Source organism: Saccostrea cucullata, unplaced genomic scaffold, assembly GCF_032062105.1.
Source record: "Saccostrea cucullata isolate Sc308-1 unplaced genomic scaffold, CSIRO_AGI_Scuc_v1 ctg898, whole genome shotgun sequence".
In the NCBI taxonomy this organism is placed as follows: domain Eukaryota; kingdom Metazoa; phylum Mollusca; class Bivalvia; order Ostreida; family Ostreidae; genus Saccostrea; species Saccostrea cuccullata.
Window position 1 is genome coordinate 171,078 of NW_026935768.1, and position 19,601 is coordinate 190,678.

Genomic DNA, 19,601 nt, shown 5'->3' on the forward strand with positions numbered 1-19,601 from the left:
TTGTAAAAATATTTGATATAATTCATAATATGTAGGGAAAGGGCATATTAAGTTTTTAGAACTTTTTATGGCAAGCCCTTTTACTATTTATTCGTAAAATAAATTTTTCTTTCAAAATGAGAGATATCTCTCTAGCATAGAGAGATATCTCTTTAGCTTATAGAGATATCTCTTTGACTAATAGAGATATCTTAAGACTTTAGAGAGATATCTCTTTCAACAAAAGAGATATCTCTTTTTGAAAGAAAGATATCTCATTTAGTAAGAGAGATATCTTTATAAGCTAGAGAGATATCTCTTTAAGCGAGAGAGATATCTCTTAAAGTTAGAGAGATATCTCTTTAACAAGTTTAAAAGAGATATCTCTCTTAATCAGAGAGATATCTCTTTAGATTTTCAAAAAGAGATATCTTTCTAAGCTAAAGAGATATATCTTTTAATGAAAGAGATATCTCTTTTCCAATCACCCTTAAAATAAAATAACTAATTCTCCCGTTAAAAACGAAAGCGAAACAGGAAGAAATGTCCGTTAAGTCGTTCGTTTTCTGGTTATTGAAAAGAAGAGGATAAAATGGACTGATTGATACAGGTAAACAACGTTTAATTGCTTTATTGTTTTAAGCGAAAGTAACAGGATTTCAAACCAAAACGTCCCCCAAAGATTGGTTCCATATTATATTAATTTCATTTATTTAGCTCACAGGACAGCTGAGCCGGGGATATAGAATACGAAGTCAATAAAAACAAATTCGAAATAGGCCTACATGCACCCAATTTCATCGATCACGGAAATAAAGAATTGATTACTACGTCGATTAAACATAATCCTGATAGAATTAATGTTCTTTTTTAATTAATTAATACTCCAAAAATAAAAACGTCCAACATTAATACTTCTTTATGGCAAGCCCTTTTACTATTTATTCGGAAAATAAATTTTATCTGAAAATTACAGAGATATCTCTCATTTTAGAGAGATATCTCTTAAAAAATAGAGATATCTCTCAACTTTAAGAGATATCTCTTATTCTTAAGAGATATCTCTAAAAGAATGAGATATCTCTCAAAGTTAGAGAGATATCTCTTATACTTTGAGAGATATCTCTTTCTCCTTAAGAGATATCCTTTTCGTGATAAGAGATATCTCTGAACGTTAAAGAGATATCTCTGATCGTTAAAGAGATATCTCTTTCAACTAGAGAGATATCTCTTTCGCCTAGAGAGATATCTCTTTCGCCTTGAGAGATATCTCTTCCACTTAGAGAGATATCTTTCTAAGTTAAAGAGATATCTCTTAAAGTAAAAGAGATATCTCTCTAAGTTTATCTTAAGAGATATCTTTCAAATTGAAAAAGATATCTTTCAAAAGGGTCTAAAAGAGATATCTCTCAAGCAAAAAGAGATATCTCTTTATTGCAAAGAGATATCTCTCTTCTTTATTTTTATTTAAATTGCATTTGAAATGACTTCTCCCTTTCCCGGAAGTAAGCTTTTTATTCATTATTTCAAAAGCTGAGAAAATTCGGTCCAGAGCCTGTAAGTCTCGTCACGTGACTCTCGAGATTTTGCCCTCACATGGTCATGATCATGGTGTCAGCATCAGCATGTTTCTGGTTTAAACAACGTTTTCGGGGGGAAATTAAATAGTTTTACAAAGCTGAAGGGTTTTCCGACTTACGATGGATGAAATTCATGTCATAAAAACTTGGGTGCGAGCGTCCACCAGGAATATTTCGATCGAATTAAGGTAAACAAATCAGAGAGTGTCATCCATTTCTTGTTTATTTTGAGGGAAAATGAACAGGGGCGGATACAGGATTTGTGGTTAGGGGGGGGCGTGGATAACTTTGTTGAGGCAAGGGGTCTGGGGGCCGCCTTAAAGCCCCCAGTGGGTCCAGGGCGAAGCCCTGGTAGGGGCCCAGGGGGCGAAGCCCCCGGAAGCTCCTGGGTTTTGGTGTATTTTAGAGTAAAACCAGGCACAATAATAGTGCATATTTTTCCATTATTTTTGTTAAAAGTATATAGCATATATAGGTGGGGGCCCAGGGGGCGAAGCCCCCGGAAGCTCCTGGTTTTTTCGTGTATTTTAGAGTAAAACCAGGCACATATTAACCAGTGCATATTTTTCAATTATTTTTGTTAAAAGTATATAGCATATAGGTGGGGGCTCAGGGGGCGAAGCCCCCGGAAGCTCCTTGGTTTTCGTGTATTTTAGAGTAAAACCAGGCACAATAATATAGTTCATATTTTTCAATTATTTTTGTTAAAAGTATATAGCATATAGGTCCGGATGTTTGAATAATAAATGTATTGAATGTTTCTCATTCTCATTGTATTGTTACACATGCCACTATATAATAAAACGATATAATTACTTATAATTTATATATTAGTAATAGTAGTATTGGTTAGTGATGTACCAAAGTACGGCGTGTTTAATACTAGTCATATCATACTTTGAATGGTGGGGGCCCAGGGGGCGCAGCCCCCGGAAGCTCCTGGATTTTTGTATATTTTAAGAATTTTTGTGTATTTTAAGAATATAACCAGGCAGAATAACAGTTATTTGGTTAGTTTTGTACCAAAATGTAGCATTATAAATATTAGTCACATCATACTTTGAAAATTTTAGGGGGGGCGTGCGCCCCCCACGCCCCCCCCCCCCTTAAATCCGCCAGTGATGAAGTGTTTTTTTCTTAACCGAATGAAATAGTTTCGAAATTATCTTTTGCCTTAATTTTTAACAGATTTCTCTTGAATCCGAGATGTTATTATCAGCTGATTATAGAGGAGGAGTTTTGTCATGGATGGGTACCAACGTCAGTGCATCACTTTTGACACAAATGTTTGGTAAATTTCTTTTTAATATACTTTTTTTTCAGTAAATTTTAACCTGTCTTGTATCTGTGGATTATTTTTTTGAGCATTAAAATGTTTGTAGCAATTTAGATCTATTTCACAAGGATAAGAATGTTCATATTTTTTGCCATCTCTCCTCATAAAATAAAATTCAGATGACCATATTTCTCACTTTAGATATCGTCGGAAACCCATGGGTGATCTCATCTTTACTTATCACCCGTGGGCAAACTCGCTGAAATATCGCTGTAAAATATGCTAATTTGTTGTTTTTGTCAACCAGTCAGAAAGTTGGAACTCTTCAATTTCGAAAAATACATTTATTACTTTGCTGTTTATGATTAATATTTTGACGCTCGTTAAAAACGTGCGAAGATTGATTTAAAACAGTGAAAGTCAATTCGTACAGGTCACCGACATTAATATCCATCAGATGTAGGAGTACCTCTTTCTAATTGCAAAATGCACCTGTGAGTGGATTTATTAGCTGTGTTAACTATGGGATGAGTTTTTCATGTTTTTGGCAATGCCGAACATGCATACACATGTAAATAAAGTGAGCTTTGATTCATTGTTTGGCATTGCGACTCTGTGATGCGGCCAATCAAATGAAACATGCATATTTAATTACATGCAACGATTTTTCGGCGAGATAAGTAAAGACGAGATTACCCGTGGGTTTCCGACGATGACTTTAGAGAGTATGTTCCCTGTTTATAGAACATGGTTTATGGATTTTGGTTAATTTTTCTGTCTGTTCAAATTTGCCTGCATGGCACCATGGTTAGAGTGTCTGCTCTAGAGTCACGAAGTAAGTAGTTGATCCTTACATCGTGAGTTTTAATCCCACTGTGGGATGTGGAGACCTGTCCTTGGGATGATACAGTATAACCGTGGCCCCTTGTCGCAGTAAGTCAGGTGTTGGCACAAAAAAAGATCCCTCCCTGCTCAATTAGTCAATGGCCCTGAGTGCCGAGTATAGGACAAAATTTGCAGCTCTCCACTGGTGTTTCCATATGAGTGAAAAATTCTTGAGAGGGACGATAAACAATATACAATCAATCAATCTGTCCGTTCAATTTATTCACTGATATTACACAACTGTTTACACTAAAACTTATTTCATAGCAGAGGTCCAAGAGAACAAGTTACACAGATGAAAGATGCAGCTCCTAAGAGATCCAAAGTCAGCAGCACCTAAGACTATACTGACCTTGAATTATCAGCATCCAAAACAATGCAAATCAAATACAGGTATGAAATTTGTATAAAAATATGTCTTTTTTTGTAAGACATAGCATATCAAAATGATTAATATACTAGTCAACACTGGCCATCTTAAAAAATATATTTGTTTGATGTACTCCTACCCACTTTTTTCAAGGTTGCTAGGTAAGTCGGTAGGTACCAGTAGTTTTTTTATGCCCCACCATGAATATGGCCTGGGCATATAGTGTTTGTCATGTCTGTCTTCTGTCTCTCTGTCTTTCCGTCACACTTTGCATTTAGCTCAGTTCAAAGCCCAGTTTCAAAGAAACTATACAGGATATTTCATCAAACTTTGCTGATAGATATTGATAACAGCTATGCAACTGCATCAACATTTTTTGTCCTTGACCTTTCCTTTGACCTTGACCTCATTTTTCTTAAATTAGTGTTTAGCTCAGTTTTAAACATACCATTCAAGATGGTGTTGCAGCAAAACTCGTTTATAACGAAGTTGCTGGGACCTATGAAATTACTTTGCTATATCCGTAATTCATTATTATATAATCCTATAAGAAATTCATTGAATTTTTATAGCTGGGAATCCAAGATAACTATATCCGTGAATTCACAATATCAGTGTTCTTACTAAACGAGTTTTACTGTATCAAACTTACCATGTTGATAAATACTGATGAGAGCTTTTCATCTGAAACAAACATTTTTGACCTTGGTCTTTCTTTTGACCTTGACCTCAATTTTCCTAAATTAGTGTCAAACTTCATATAGTGATACATTCTGATGTAAGCAATTCAACTGCATCAACATAACTTTGACCTTTCATTTGACCTTGACCTCACATCTCTGAAATTAGTGTCAAACTTCATATGCTGATACATACTGATGTAAGCAATTCAACTGTATCACTTTTCAAGATATTCTGATCAAAGAACTATATGCGGTATATTGCATATGTTTGCCCCCACAAAGGTCAAATTTTGAAAACTTCCTGAAATGTGCTGAATTCAATAAATTGTACGAGAAATATAAGTTAACAGAAAATATTATAGTTCCAGAGCAGTGTATTCACAATTTCTGTTTTTATGACGTCACAAACTAGTCCGATTTTATATTCTTTTTCAGAAAGAGGACAAAATGGACAAAATTTCAACAATTTAAGCTTTAAAATTTATAGAGCGCATGTGTGTTCAGGAACAATAGTGACATATTTCATTGATATTATCATTCTACACATTATATCAAAATATTTATCCTGAACACACATGCGCTCGGTGACTTTTATTTAAAATATCGACGAAATATGTACATTTTTCTGCAAAATTCATAAAAAACTGAAATTTACGTCATATTTGTGACGTCATTTCGTACATATGACGTCATTACTTATGAAATTATTCAGCGCTTTGAAGTCAGCATATACTCCCCTGTTTAAGGACTAAATTAAATATTTCTCCATCAAAGTTTGATTTTGGGGGGCAAATGTTGGTTAATACCGCATATAGTTCTTTCCTACGAATTTTCATATTTAAAACCACAGACTCAGAAATCTGTTAATGTTTTCATTTAGTGAGAAAGACTTTGTATTTATAAATTAAAAAGCATCCTAAAAAATTATGATACCTTATCTTTAAAACATCTATGGAAATTAAGGGGGGGTCCAAAATTTTTAAGAGCCCCCAAAATATGATTGCTAATGGGTTGGGGCCATTTTAACAGGTCGGTCAAAGTACATCAAACAAATCATTTTTTTATTGTTGGCCTTGGAAGGGTACCCTAAATATGAAATGCAACAAATATTTTTAAATAAAAAAATTTAAATGAAAATATTTTTTGTGTATAAAAAGGACAATTTTTATTGATTTTCTTGTAAAATCATTGATAAAATTTAATAAAGAAAGTTAAGATTTGTATCAAATAAATGGATATTTGTAAGATTTATAACATTATTTGTCAGGTACCTTAATATCCTACATTATTATCAGTTGCATATACAACTATGGCCTATATAATAATTCAAATGACATGTTACAAAAGCTTGCTAAATTACAGGTTTTTGTCTGTACATCTGGCAATCTTAGGACAATACTGGATGGTTTAATTAAGAACTGATCCAGCATGAAGACCAGCCATATGCCTCACCTGTCATGACATTATTAAAGGTAAGTGTCCCTATAAGCAAAGAATCTGACAAAGCAAAACCTTCATCTTAAAAGATTTACATTTAATACTTATTTGATTGGTAGTTTTAATTATTTTTTTTTTCTTCTACAAAGCCTTTTATTTAGCATTTCTGAGTACTGGTATATGATTGCCATACTTTCCAAAACTTTTTTTTTTAAATGCTTTATTTTGAAGCTTTTTCCATATCCATATATACAAACACATACAAAACAATTTTCACCCACTCACCACCACAATTGCACAAACTCGCACAGTGCACTTTCCAAACTTAAAAATAACAAGAGATGTTTGTAAAACACTTATGCCCCCCTCTCCCCATATTGGACTTTTTCTAAGTCCAAAAGAAAATGATGGAAACTAAATGGACCTACAGACAGCAGCAAAGCAATATGCCCTCCTTTCTTCGAAGGGGGGCATAATAAATGTACATATGTAAACATATGACAGTTAAACATACAATTTATCCAAAAACAAAACAGATGTACCAAAATGTGTAGATATAAATTAACAAAAAAATAAAATTTTGATTTTTTCATCACTTGTTGTCATGTGACACAAGGCCAATGACCTTGTGACCTTGACCGTGACCTATATGCTAAAGAAAACTTGTTTAAATTTGTTGCCGCCTGGTGCATAGTGTTTCACAAACACATCTTGTTTTGAAGTAGTTTTAATATTTGAATTTTTGTAGAATTTTATGTTACATATAAAAACCAAAAATATTTTTAAAATCAAAATCATTTTTATTTCAGTACTTTGTGACAGTGGGATGATGGAATTTAAAGAATGGACATGGCTCTATATTACTGCATCAGAGATCAATCCAGGTTTACTTATAAATTGAAGAAAAACACTTTAACAGTCAAGCATCATTTGAAGCTACATATGTCACCGCTTTAACAATATATCTTCTTATATAACCAAGAAAGCACAGTGACCAGTTGTACCTATGATGTCGGACAAGATCCTGAAAAAACTTCCAGTACACTCATCACTACCTGCAAAGAATTAAAAATTCTAAATGACTTGTATCAACACTTTTGTACTTCATCTGGCTTGTATTTTCAGTACTCATTACGCTTTTAGCTTCCTTCAAACAAACTTTCATAAGTACTAACTTACTTAGCAGTGGCACGAGCAGTTGATTGATGTCACAGTTCCATCGGCAAAGTATTTGTATCTGAATGGTGCCACGTAAAACACTTTTCACAAGAACGTGGAAAACATCCTAGAAGTGAGCATCTACAAGAAATTAAGTGAATACTCTCTTGAATATTTTCAATGTTATAAAATGCTTGTGTACATCCTTTATAAACTAATTATGCATGTAACTACCAAATATACAAATTAAACTTCCTTAATTTGTTCTTGTTTATTTATAGTGTATTAAAATAAGCATGCAATATTTGTCTTGTTATTCTGAAGGATTCAATGTTAAGAAAATGTAGTTCATTGAAAAAATTGTGCTTTCTTTCTTTCTTTTTTTTTTTAATACGTTAAGCTTAAAGAAAGCTGATTATGTTTTTAGGGCACAATATGTAATGCTTACCTGCCTCCCCCCCTCTCTCTATTTCTCTCTCTCTTCATAAATTTTTACACTAATTTTGTATGTTCCAACTATAATTAGTCTTGTTTGATTTTGATTGTACATATATCCTTACAGAAGTTTGTAATGTTTGTAATATGTGTGAAAGTTTCAATAAAAAAAAAAAAATGTGCAAACATTTTGCACAGTTAGCAATTTTTATGGAGAACCTATCAATGTGCATTTTCAATCGATGGGATTTAATGACAGGCACACAGTAGGAGAATTGTACTTGTTAATAAATGGTTTTTTTTACCAATCAAATTTCAAATTGATAATTTAATAAGAAAGCATATGACAAATTTAACGAACATTATGGTCCATTGATTTACCATGGTGTTAAAGCTTTTGTGGACTTGACACTGAACTAGTAAGTTTGAAATATTGAAGTAATTTTTAAGAAAAGTGAAGCCCAAAAATTTATCCTGTACCTGATTTAAAATGAGTGCCATCATTAACTACTTGGAAGTTGCCAAACTCTTCATGAGTATAAGAATTATTGGATATGCCTCATTAACAGATCTATACTGGTACCTGGATGACACATTCAGTCGAAGCATTGTCCCTTTTCAGTACCTTCTGGATCCCTGTAAAATATAATGACAAATGTAGATAAAATGTTCTACCATTGAATGATTAATGTCCTATGGACCCAGTGCGGACCTGTTGGGTGACACCATTAGATTGTTCTAGCTATGACAAATAAGAAAATTCCTATATCTAATGCCTATTTTAAGAAAATGTCTTTCTCATAATTGTAAGAGTATTTGGGAAAGGGGTCATAAGGCTTTACAGTTAAGATATTGATCGTACATGTATGTTGTTTAACGTCCTACGGTTAATATTGAAATTCAATATATACATCCCTTTGTGTACATGAACATGATGAAAGAAGTAATCGATGTTGGACGTTTTTATTTTTGGATTATTAATAAATTAAACAAGATGTGTTTGTGAAACACTATGCGCCCAGCGGCAACAAAGTTCAAAAAATCTATTTTTAGCATATTGGTCACAGTCAAGGTCACAAGGTCATTGACCATGGTGTCATTTGAAAGAACTTAATCGGTGGAGTATGCATCCCAAATATGAAGTCCCTATCTCCTATGGTTCAAAAGTTATGGCAAAAAGTGTAAAAAGCTATTTTTTAGCATATAGGTCACAGTCAAGGTCACAAGATCATTGACCTTGTCGTCGTTTGATAGGACTTTATTAGTGGAGTATGCATACCAAATATAAAGTCCCTATCTCCTATGGTTAAAAAGTTATGACAAACAGTGGAAAAAGCTATTTTTAGCATATAGGTCACAGTCAAGGTCACAAAGTCATTGACCTTGATGTCATTTGAAAGGACCTTATTAGTGGAGTACGCATACAAAATATGAAGTCCCTATCTGCTATGGTTAAAAGGTTATGACAAACAGTGGAAAAAGTAATTTTTAGCATATAGGTCACAGTCAAGGTCACAAGATCATTGACCTTGTCGTCGTTTGATAGGACTTTATTAGTGGAGTATGCATACCAAATATAAAGTCCCTATCTGCTATGGTTCAAAAGTTATGACAAACAGTGGAAAAAGCTATTTTTTAGCATATAGGTCACAGTCAAGGTCACAAGGTCATTGACCTTGATGTCATTTGAAAGGACCTTATTAGTGGAGTATGCATACCAAATATGAAGTCCCTATCTTTTATTGTTCAAAAATTATGGCGAAGGTTAAAGTTGACAACAGACAGACAGACAAACAGATAAACAGAAAAACAGAAAAACAGACAAACAGACAGGACAAAAACAATATACGCTCGGGATCTATCGATCCGGGCGCATAAAAAGAACATTAATTCTATCAGGATTATGTTAAATCGACATAGTAATCAACCGTGTATTCCCTTGATCGATGAATTTGGGTACATGTATTTCGTATTTGTTTTTATTGACTTTGCATTCTATATCCCGACCTCAGCTGTCCCGTGAGCTAAATAAATGAAATAAATATACTATGGAACCAATCTTTGGGGAACGTTTTGGTTTGAAATCCTGTTATTTCCGCTTAAAACAATAAAGCAATTAAACGTTGTTTACTTGTATCAATCAGTCCATTCTCCCCTCTTCTTTTCAATAATCAGAAAACGAACGACTTAATTAACAGACTTTACTTCCTGTTTCGCTTTCGTTTTTAACGGGAGAATTAATTATTTCAATTAAAGGGTGATTGGAAAAGAGATATCTCTTTCATTAAAAGAGATATCTCTTTAGCTTAGAAAGATATCTCTTTTTGAAAATCTAAAGAGATATCACTCTAAGTAAGAGAGATATCTCTTTTAAACTTGTTAAAGAGATATCTTTCTAACTTTTAGAGATATCTCTCTCGCTTAAAGAGATATCTCTCTAGCTTATAAAGATATCTCTCTTACAAAAAGAGATATCTCTCTTTCAAAAAGAGATATCTCTTTTGTTTGAAGAGATATCTCTTTTGTTTAAAGAGATATCTCTATTAGTCAAAGAGATATCTCTATAAGCTAAAGAGATATCTCCATAAGCTAAAGAGATATCCCTCTTTGCTAGAGAGATATCTCTCATTTTGAAAGAAAAAATTATTTTACGAATAAATAGTAAAAGGGCTTGCCATACTTCTTTCATGTAAACAGGGATGTATATATTTAACTTCAATATTAACTGTAGGATGTTAAACGACATACATGTACGATCAATATATTAACTGTAATGCCTTATGACCCCCTTCCCAAACACAGGCACCTGAAGTATGGATAATACCCCCCCTTTTTAAATATTTTTTTAAATTTAAAAAAAAAGGGGGGTATTATCCATACTTCAGGTGCCCGTGTTCCCAAATACTCTTACAATTATGAGAAAGACATTTTATTTTCTTAAAATAGGCATTAGAAATAGGAATTTTCTTATTTGTCTTAGCTAGAACAATTCCCAATTTATCAAATGTTGTCACCAAACAGGTCTGCACTGGGTCCATAAGACATTCATCAATCAATGTTAGAACATGTTATCTACATTTGTCATATTTTACAGAGATCCAGGAGGTACTGAAAAAGGGACAATGCTTCGACTGAATGTGTCATCCATGTACCAGTATAGACCTGTTAATGAGGCATATCCAATAATTCTTATACTCATGAAGAGTGTGGCAACTCCCAAGTAGTTAAGGATGGCACTCATTTTAAATCAGGTACAGGATAATTTTTTGGGCTGCACTTTTCTTTACTTCAATATTTCAAACTTACTAGTTAAGTATCAAGTCCACAAAAGCTCAAACACCATGGTGAATCAATGGACCATAATGATAGTTAAATTTCTCATATGCTTTCTTATTAAATTATCAATTTGAAATTTGATTGGTAAAAAACATTTATTAACAAGTACAATTCTTCTGCTGTGTGCCTGTCATCCCAACAATTGCAAATGCACATCGATAGGTTCTCCATAAAAACTGCTAACTGCGCAGAATGGTTGTACATTTTTTTTCAATGAACGACATTTTCTTAACATTGAATCCTTCAGTATAACAAGACAAATATTGCATGCTTATTTTAATACACTATAAATAAACTTAAGAACAAATTTAAGGATTGAAGTTTAATTTGTATATTTGGTAGTTACATGCGTAATTAGTTTTATATATAAAGGATGTACACAAGCATTTTATAACATTGAAAATATTCAAAAAGTATTCTCTTAATTTCTTGTAGATCCTCACTTCTAGGATGTTTTCCATGTTCTTGTGAAAAGTGTTTTACATGGCACCATTCAGCTACAAATACTTTGCCGGTGGAACTGTGACATCAATCAACTGCTCATGCCACTGCTAATTGGCAGAATTTCCTTTGGGACATGCAAACTGTTTCAAATATTTTACACCTGCAAGTTAGTTCTTATGAAATTTTGTTTGAAGGAAGCTAAAAGCTAATGAGTACTGAAAATACAAGCCAGATGAAGTACAAAAGTGTTGATACAAGACATTTAGAATTTTTAATTCTTTGCAGGTAGTGATGAGTGTACTGGAAGTTTTTTCGGGATCTTGTCTGACATCATAGGTACAACTGGTCACTGTGCTTTCTTGGTTATATAAGCAGGCATATTGTTAAAGCAGTGACACATGTAGCTTCAAATGATGCTTGACTGTTTAAGTGTTTTTCTTTGACTTATAAGTAAACCTGGATTGATCTCTGATGCAGTAATATAGAGCCATGTCCATTCTTTAATATTCCATCATCCCACTGTCACAAAGTACTGAAATAAATATGATTTTAATTTTAAAAATTTTTGGTTTTTATATGTAACATAAAATTCTACAGAAATTCAAATATCAAAACTACTTCAAAACAAGATGTGTTTGTGAAACACTATGCACCAGGCGGCAACAAATTCAAACAAGTTTTTTTAAGCATATAGTTCATAGTCAAGGTCACAAGGTCATTGGCCTTGGTGTCATTTGAAAGAGCTTAATTAGTGGAGTATGCAAATCAAATATGAAGTCTCTATCTTTAACGGTACAAAAGGTATGGTGAAGTTCAAAATGGTATTTATAGCATTAAAGTCACAGTAAAGGTCAAAAGTTCACTGGCCTTGGTGTCATTTGAAAGAGCATAATTAATGAAGAAGGCATTCCAAATATGATTTCTCTATCTTTAATGTATCAAAAAGTTATGGCGAAAGTTTTAAAAAAGCTATTTTTAGCATATAGGTCACAGTCAAAGTCACAAGGTCATTGACCTTGGTGTCTTTTGAAAGAATTTAATTAGTGGAGTCGGCATATTAAATATGAAGTCTGTATCTCTCATGGTTCAAAAGTTATGGTGGAGGTTAAAGTTGACAAAAGACAAATAGACATAGAAACAGGATATAAACAATAGACAATAATTCACTTATTTTATGATTATGTATATTAATGTGACTGAATTTTGGAATCAATTTGTACAACGGTTTAGTGTCATTGAAAAAGATTACAAAATATTCAAAAGAACTGTTTTACTTGTTAATATAGAAGGAAGTTGTTTAGAAAATGTTTTTTTTATTAGTTGCAAAAAATCTTATTTACTATTCAAGATCACAAGATAGTAAGCCATTATTTATTGATGCAGTAAAGTTATTCAAGTTTTACAGAAACATAGAAAATTGTTGTGAAAAAGTTTTTCAATGTAAGGACAAAATACTCAGTAAATGGGTCCTGTATGATAATGTGTACAACAAGTGATGAAAAAATCAAAATTGTAAGTTTTTGTTAATTTATATCTACACAATTGGGTACATCTGTTTTGTTTTTGGATGAATTGTATGTTTAACTGTCATATGTTTACATATATGTACATTTATTATGCCCCCCCCCCTTTATAGAAAGGAGGGCATATTGCTTTGCTGCTGTCTGTCAGTCCATTTAGTTTCAATTCATTTTCTTCACAACCATTGCACTGAAATGAAATTTGGTATACAGCCTTACAGGTATATCAGATGAATATCTAGGTCAAGTTCTGTTTTGGGTATGATCATCGCGCCATTTTTGACAGAGTTATACCCCTTGGATTTAGAAAAATTCCAATTACTTGCAGTTTCCGTTCATTTCCTTTGCAGAGGTTGCACATAGTGAAATGCAATTTAGTATACAGATTTATCAGATGAATATCTAGGTCAAGTTCTCTTTTGGGTATGCTTGCACCATTTTTGACAGAGTTATGCCTTTTTGGACTTAGATAAAAAATTCCAATGTGGGGGGAGGGGGGCATAAGTATTTTACAAACATTTCATTATTTTTAATTTTAGAAAGTGCACTGTGTGAGTGTGTGCAATTGTGGTGGTGAGTGGGTGAAAATTGTCTTGTGTTTGTACAGTGTATATATGGATATGGAAAATGCTTCAAAATAAAGCATTTAAAAAGTTTTGGAAAGTATGGCAATCATATACCATGCAGTACTCAGAAATGCTAAATAAAAGGCTGCGTAGAAGAAAAAAAATAATTAAAACTACCAATCAAATAAGTATTAAATGTAAATCTTTTAAGATGAAGGTTTTGCTTTGTCAGATTCTTTGCTTATAGGGACACTTACCTTTAATAATGTCATGACAGGTGAGGCACATGGCTGGTCTTCATGCTGGATCAGTTCTTAGTTAAAACCATCCAGTATTGCCCTAAGATTGCCAGATGTACAGACAAAACCTGTAATTTAGCAAGCTTCTGTAATATGCCAATTGAATTATTACATAGGCCATAGTTGTATGTGCAACTGATAATGATGTAGGACTAAGTTGCCTCACAAATAAGGAGTTATAAATCTTACAAATATCCATTTATTTGATACAAATCTTATTAATAACTTTCTTCATTAAATTTTATCAATGATTTTACAAGAAAATCAGAATAAAAATTGTCCTTTTTATACATAAAAATATTTTCATTTAAAATCTTTTTATTTAAAAATATTTGTTGCATTTTCATATTTAGGGTACCCTTCCTAGGCCAACAATAAAAAAATGATTTGTTTGATGTACTCTGACCGACCTGTTAAAATAGCCCCTACCCATTTGCATTCATATTTTGGGGGCACTTAAAATTTTTTAACACCCCCCTTAATTTCCATAGATGTTTTAAAGATAAGGTATCATATTTTTTTAGGATGCTTTTTAATTTATAAATACAAAGTCTTTGTTACTAAATGAAAACATTAACAGATTTCTGAGTCTGTGGTTTTAAATATGACAGTTATCAATTTATTCAATGCTGTAAGACATAAGAAAAAAAAAAACTAGAAATATGTCCACAGGACAGGAATGCCCACCAAGGGTATATTAGTCATGCAAAATGAAAATTCGTATGAAATTTGATCAGAATATCTTGAAAAATGTTACAGTTGAATTGCTTACATCAGTATGTATCAGCATATGAAGTTTGACACTAATTTCAGAGATGTGAGGTCAAGGTCAAATAAAAGGTCAAGGTCATGTTGATGCAGTTGAATTGCTTACATCAGAATGTATCACCATATGAAGTTTGACACTAACTTAGGAAAACTGAGGTCAAAGTCAAAAGAAAGGCCAAGATAAAAAAATGTTTCAGTTGAAAAGCTCTCATCAGTATGGTAAGTTTGATACAGTAAATCTCGTTTTGTACGAACAGGAATATTGCGAATTCATGGGTATAGCGAAGTCATCTTGGATTCCCAGCTATAAAATTTCAATGAATTTCTTATACGATTATAATGAATTATGAATATAGCGAAGTTATTTCATAAGTCCCAGCAACTTTGTTATAACCGAGTTTTGCTGTAACACCATCTTGAATGGTATGTTTAAAACTAAGTTAAACACTAATTTAAGAAAAGTGAGGTCAAGGTCAAAGGAAAGGTCAAGGACAGAAAATGTTGATGCAGTTGCATAGCTCTTATCAATATCTATCAGCAAAGTTTGATGAAATATCCTGTATAGTTTGAAACTGGGCTTTGAACTGAGCTAAACTCAAAGTGTGACACATGGACAGAAAGACGGAAGACAGACATGACAAACACTATATGCCCAGGCCATAATCATGGTGGGGCATAAAAAAACTACCGGTACCTACCAACCTACCTGCCAACCTTGATAAAAGTGGGTAGGAGTACATCAAACAAATATATTTTTAAAGCTGGCCAGTTGTTGACTAGTATATTAGTCATTTTGATATGCTATGTCTTATAAAAAATAAATTTTATATTTGTCTTAGAACTTATTTGTTGTATCAATTTCATACCTGTATTTGATTTGCATTGTTTTGGATGCTGATAATTCAAAGTTATGATCAGTATAGTCTTAGGAGCTGCTGACTTTGGATCTCTTAGGAACTGCATCTTTTATCTGTGTTACTGGTTCTCTTGTACCTCTGCTATAAAATAAGTTTTAGTGTATACAGTTGTGTAATATCAGTGAATAAATTGAACAGACAGATTGATTGCTTATTGTTTATCGTTCCTCTCAAGAATTTTTCACTCATATGGAAACGACAGTGGAGAGCTGCAAATTTTGTCCTAATGACCTATACTCAGCACTCAGGGCCATTGACTGATTGAGCAGGAAGGGATCTTTTTTGTGCCAACACCTGACCTACTGCAACAAGGGGCCACAGTTATACTGTATCATCCCAAGGACAGGTCTCCACATCCCACAGTGGGATTCAAACTCATGATGTTAAAGGATCAACACCTTATATTTCGCGACTCTACTAGAGCAGACACTCTAACCACTGTGCCATGCAGGTGAATTTGAACAGACAGAAAAATTTACCAAAATCCATAAACCATGTTCTATAAACAGGAAACATACTCTCTAAAGTGAGAAATATGGTCATCTAAATTTTATTTTATGCAGAGAGATGGCAAAATATATGAACATCTTATCCTTGTGAAATAGATCTAAATTGCTACAAACATTTAATGCTCAAAAAAATAATCCACTAATACAAAGCAGGTTAAAATTTACTGAAAAACAAGATGTGTTTGTGAAACACTGATGCCCCCGTACGGCAATTTAGCGACAGTTAAGCTTTCTCAAATGCAAATCAAATATGTTGGTACCAAAGTAAGGTCTTTTCACAAGAAATGAGAAATGTAAACACTAACTACACCTGCTCCAGGGTTATGACCAATGTTAACATTTTAAAAGATAGGACAAATTCCGGGTCAAGGTCAAAGGGTCAAGGTTGTTGTGTTCTAAAGAAAAGCCTTGTCTCAAAGATTACGTATGGGAAGTATAAAAGCACTGGCCCTTACCGTTCAAAAGTTAAAGGTTAAAATTTGTAAAAAGTAGGTCAAACTTTAAGGTCAAGGTCAAAGGGTCAAGATTCTTGATATCCAATGAAAGTTATTGTCACAAGGATTACACATGTGAAATATGAAAGCTCTAGCCCCAACTATTCAGAAGTTATGGTCAAGGTTAAAGTTTGTAAAAAGTAGGTCAAACACCAAGGTCAAGGTCAGATGGTCAAGGTTCTTGAAATCAAATGAAAGGTCTTGTCACAAAGATTAAATATGTGAAGTATGAATGCCCTAGTCCTAACCCTTCAACAATTTCTGTCAATGTTGTATTTTTAAAGTAGGTCAAACTCCAAGGTCAAGGTCAAAAGGGTCAAGGTTATTGGTATCCAATGAAAAATCTTTCAAGAAAGATTACATATGTGAAGTATAAATGTCTTGGTATATACTGCTCAAAAGATATGGCCAAAGTAAAAGTTTGGCATTTTTGTCTAAAAGCGGGTCAAAATCCAAGGTCAAGGTCAAAAGTTCAAATTTGGTGGTACCCAAAGAAAGGTCTTTACACAAGGAATATACATACGAAATATTAAAGTCATAGCTCCACTAAATCAAAAGTTATGGGCAAGGTGAAAGTTTTTGCAGACAAACAGAGAGACAGACAGACAGACGGACACGACAAAAACTATTTACCCCCGAAACTTCGTTTACGGGGGCATAAAAAGTATATTAAAAAATTACCCAAACAAAAGTGATGCAGCCACAATATCATAAATATGACGTTGGTTCCCATCAATGACAAAACTCCTCCTCTATAATCAGCTGATGAATAACATCTCGGATTCAAGAGAAATCTGTTAACAAATTAAGGCAAAAGATGATTTTGAAACTATTTCATTTGGTTAAGAATAAAACACTTCATTTTCCCTCAAAATAAACAAGAAACGGATGACACTCTCTGATTTGTTTACCTGTATTTCGATCGAAATATTCCTGGTGGACGCTCGCACCCAATTTCTTATGACATTCATACATCGTAAGTCGGACAACCCTTCGGCTTTGTAAAACTATTTAATTTCCCCCTGAAAGCTGTGTGTAAAGAAACATGCTGAACTCAATACACATTCACCATGACCATGTGCGAGGAAGTGAAAATTATCGTAAAATCTCGCGAGTCACGTGACGAGACTTACAGACTCTGGACCGAATTTTCTCAGCTTTTGAAATAATGAATAAAAATTTCCCTTCCGGTAAAGGGAGAAGTCATTTCAAATGGAATTTAAATAAACATAATAAAGAGAGAGATCTCTTTGCAATAAAGAGATATCTCTTTTTGCTTCAGAGATATCTCTTTTAGACCCTTTTGAAAGATATCTCTTAAGATAAACTTAGAGAGATATCTCTTTTACTTAAAGAGATATCTCTTTAACTTGGAAAGATATCTCTCTAAGTGAAAGAGATATCTCTCTAGGTGAAAGAGATATCTCTCTAGTTGAAAGAGATATCTCTCTAACGATCAGAGATATCTCTTTAACGTTCAGAGATATCTCTTATCACGAAAGAGATATCCCTCAAGGAGAAAGAGATATCTCTCAAAGAAAAAGAGATATCTCTCTAAGTATAAGAGATATCTCTCTAACTTTAAGAGATATCTCTTTCTTATAGAGATATCTCTTAAGAATAAGAGATATCTCTTTAAGTTGAGAGATACCTCTTATTTTTAAGAGATATCTCTCTATAATGAGAGATATCTCTGTAATTTTCAGATGAAATTTATTTTCCGAATAAATAGTAAAAGGGCTTGCCATAACTTTTGCCAAATCCAAGTTGTAGAGTTTAGACAATAAAATATGTTCAAATCAAATATCCTGACAACTATCGTTAGAAATCTCCTTACATCTATAATTAGAAATCTGCTCACAACTTTGGTTTGAAATCTCCTAAGAACTATAGTTAGAAATATCCTACCAACTATATTTAGCAATTTCCTATCAACTTTTGTCAGAAATACTTTACTAACTTTAGTAAGAAGTCTTCCACCGACTGAACGACCTAACGGATCAGCCCTGTTTTCTAATTTTGTTATATCTAGACACCCTATGGTTTGCATATTACCTGTATTAGTAGTAGTTACCCCATATCATACTGTTGGTTATGTGTAGATACCCGATGGGCGTGGTCATAATGACACGAGGGAGCGTAGCTCCCGAGCTGTCATTATGACCACGTCCATCGGGTATCTACACATAATCAACAGTGTGATATGGGGTAAATGACTTGTACCATAGTTTCCAAAAATCATTCATATGTAAGTCAGCTTAGGAATCGGTCGGACTAGTTCGCGTGATTGAAACATTAAGTGTTTGGTTTCAAATATGCATTTGGATTTTATATGATTTTACGCTCCTTCGTGTCCTTCTGACCACGTCCATCGAATATAGGGTAAGTGATTTGTATACAATATACTTTTCAAATTTTGCTACAAATTTTGTCCTATACTCGGCACTCAGGGTCATTGAACAGTCAAGGGATCTTCCTGTCAACACCTCCAGCGACACGGGACCTCTGTTTATACTTTATAGGTCTCCACGTCCCACAGTGGGATTCAACTTCTTATTAGTTGACTCTAGGGCAGGTGATTAAACCACTGGGCCACGCAAGCGACATAAAAATTAAACATCTAAGCCCTTTAAAATGTTTGATTTATGTAATTGAAAAAATAACGAGTTTGGTTTCAATGATATATGTTAATTTGATATGACTTTTTTTCCCGTAAATTTCAATCGTCAAAATTACATACTAGTAATTTAAATTTATTATGAACTTGGTTTAACTGAAATTTTTGTCAACCTGATACAAACTTTGCCGTGCACAGTGGTACGTTGATTGAAATGTTTGTTATGTTTTAATTTAATGAAAATTAGATATTTGATCGGCTAGATCGAAAAGGTTATTTATGTACAGTAGTGTACACTTGTTTTTACGTCAAGTATGTACCGTGTTTC

At 33.3% G+C, this 19,601-nt stretch overlaps 3 long non-coding RNA genes across 5 annotated transcripts; 2 read left to right on the plus strand and 1 right to left on the minus strand.

The window, feature by feature from the left end:
• The first annotated feature begins 1,633 nt into the window (after positions 1–1,633).
• LOC134243702 (uncharacterized) lies at positions 1,634–7,142 on the plus strand. Of its 2 annotated transcripts, none has more exons than XR_009987096.1 (5): positions 1,634–1,747; positions 2,748–2,850; positions 3,988–4,113; positions 6,136–6,245; positions 7,020–7,142. It is a non-coding gene; the product is annotated as an uncharacterized LOC134243702 (long non-coding RNA). The 2 variants fall into 2 exon arrangements; XR_009987097.1 differs by having other exon boundaries at positions 3,991–4,113.
• A 3,740-nt stretch (positions 7,143–10,882) lies between these two features.
• Positions 10,883–12,006, plus strand: LOC134243726 (uncharacterized). Its single transcript, XR_009987100.1, has 3 exons — positions 10,883–11,054; positions 11,575–11,749; positions 11,869–12,006. It is a non-coding gene; the product is annotated as an uncharacterized LOC134243726 (long non-coding RNA).
• On the minus strand, positions 11,447–17,684 carry LOC134243725 (uncharacterized). 2 transcript variants are annotated; one of them, XR_009987099.1, is made up of 5 exons: positions 17,568–17,684; positions 17,338–17,450; positions 15,603–15,731; positions 13,927–14,036; positions 11,447–12,115 (listed from the first exon to the last, which is right to left on the minus strand). It is a non-coding gene; the product is annotated as an uncharacterized LOC134243725 (long non-coding RNA). The 2 variants fall into 2 exon arrangements; XR_009987098.1 differs by having other exon boundaries at positions 15,603–15,734.
• Between the last annotated feature and the right edge of the window lie 1,917 nt (positions 17,685–19,601).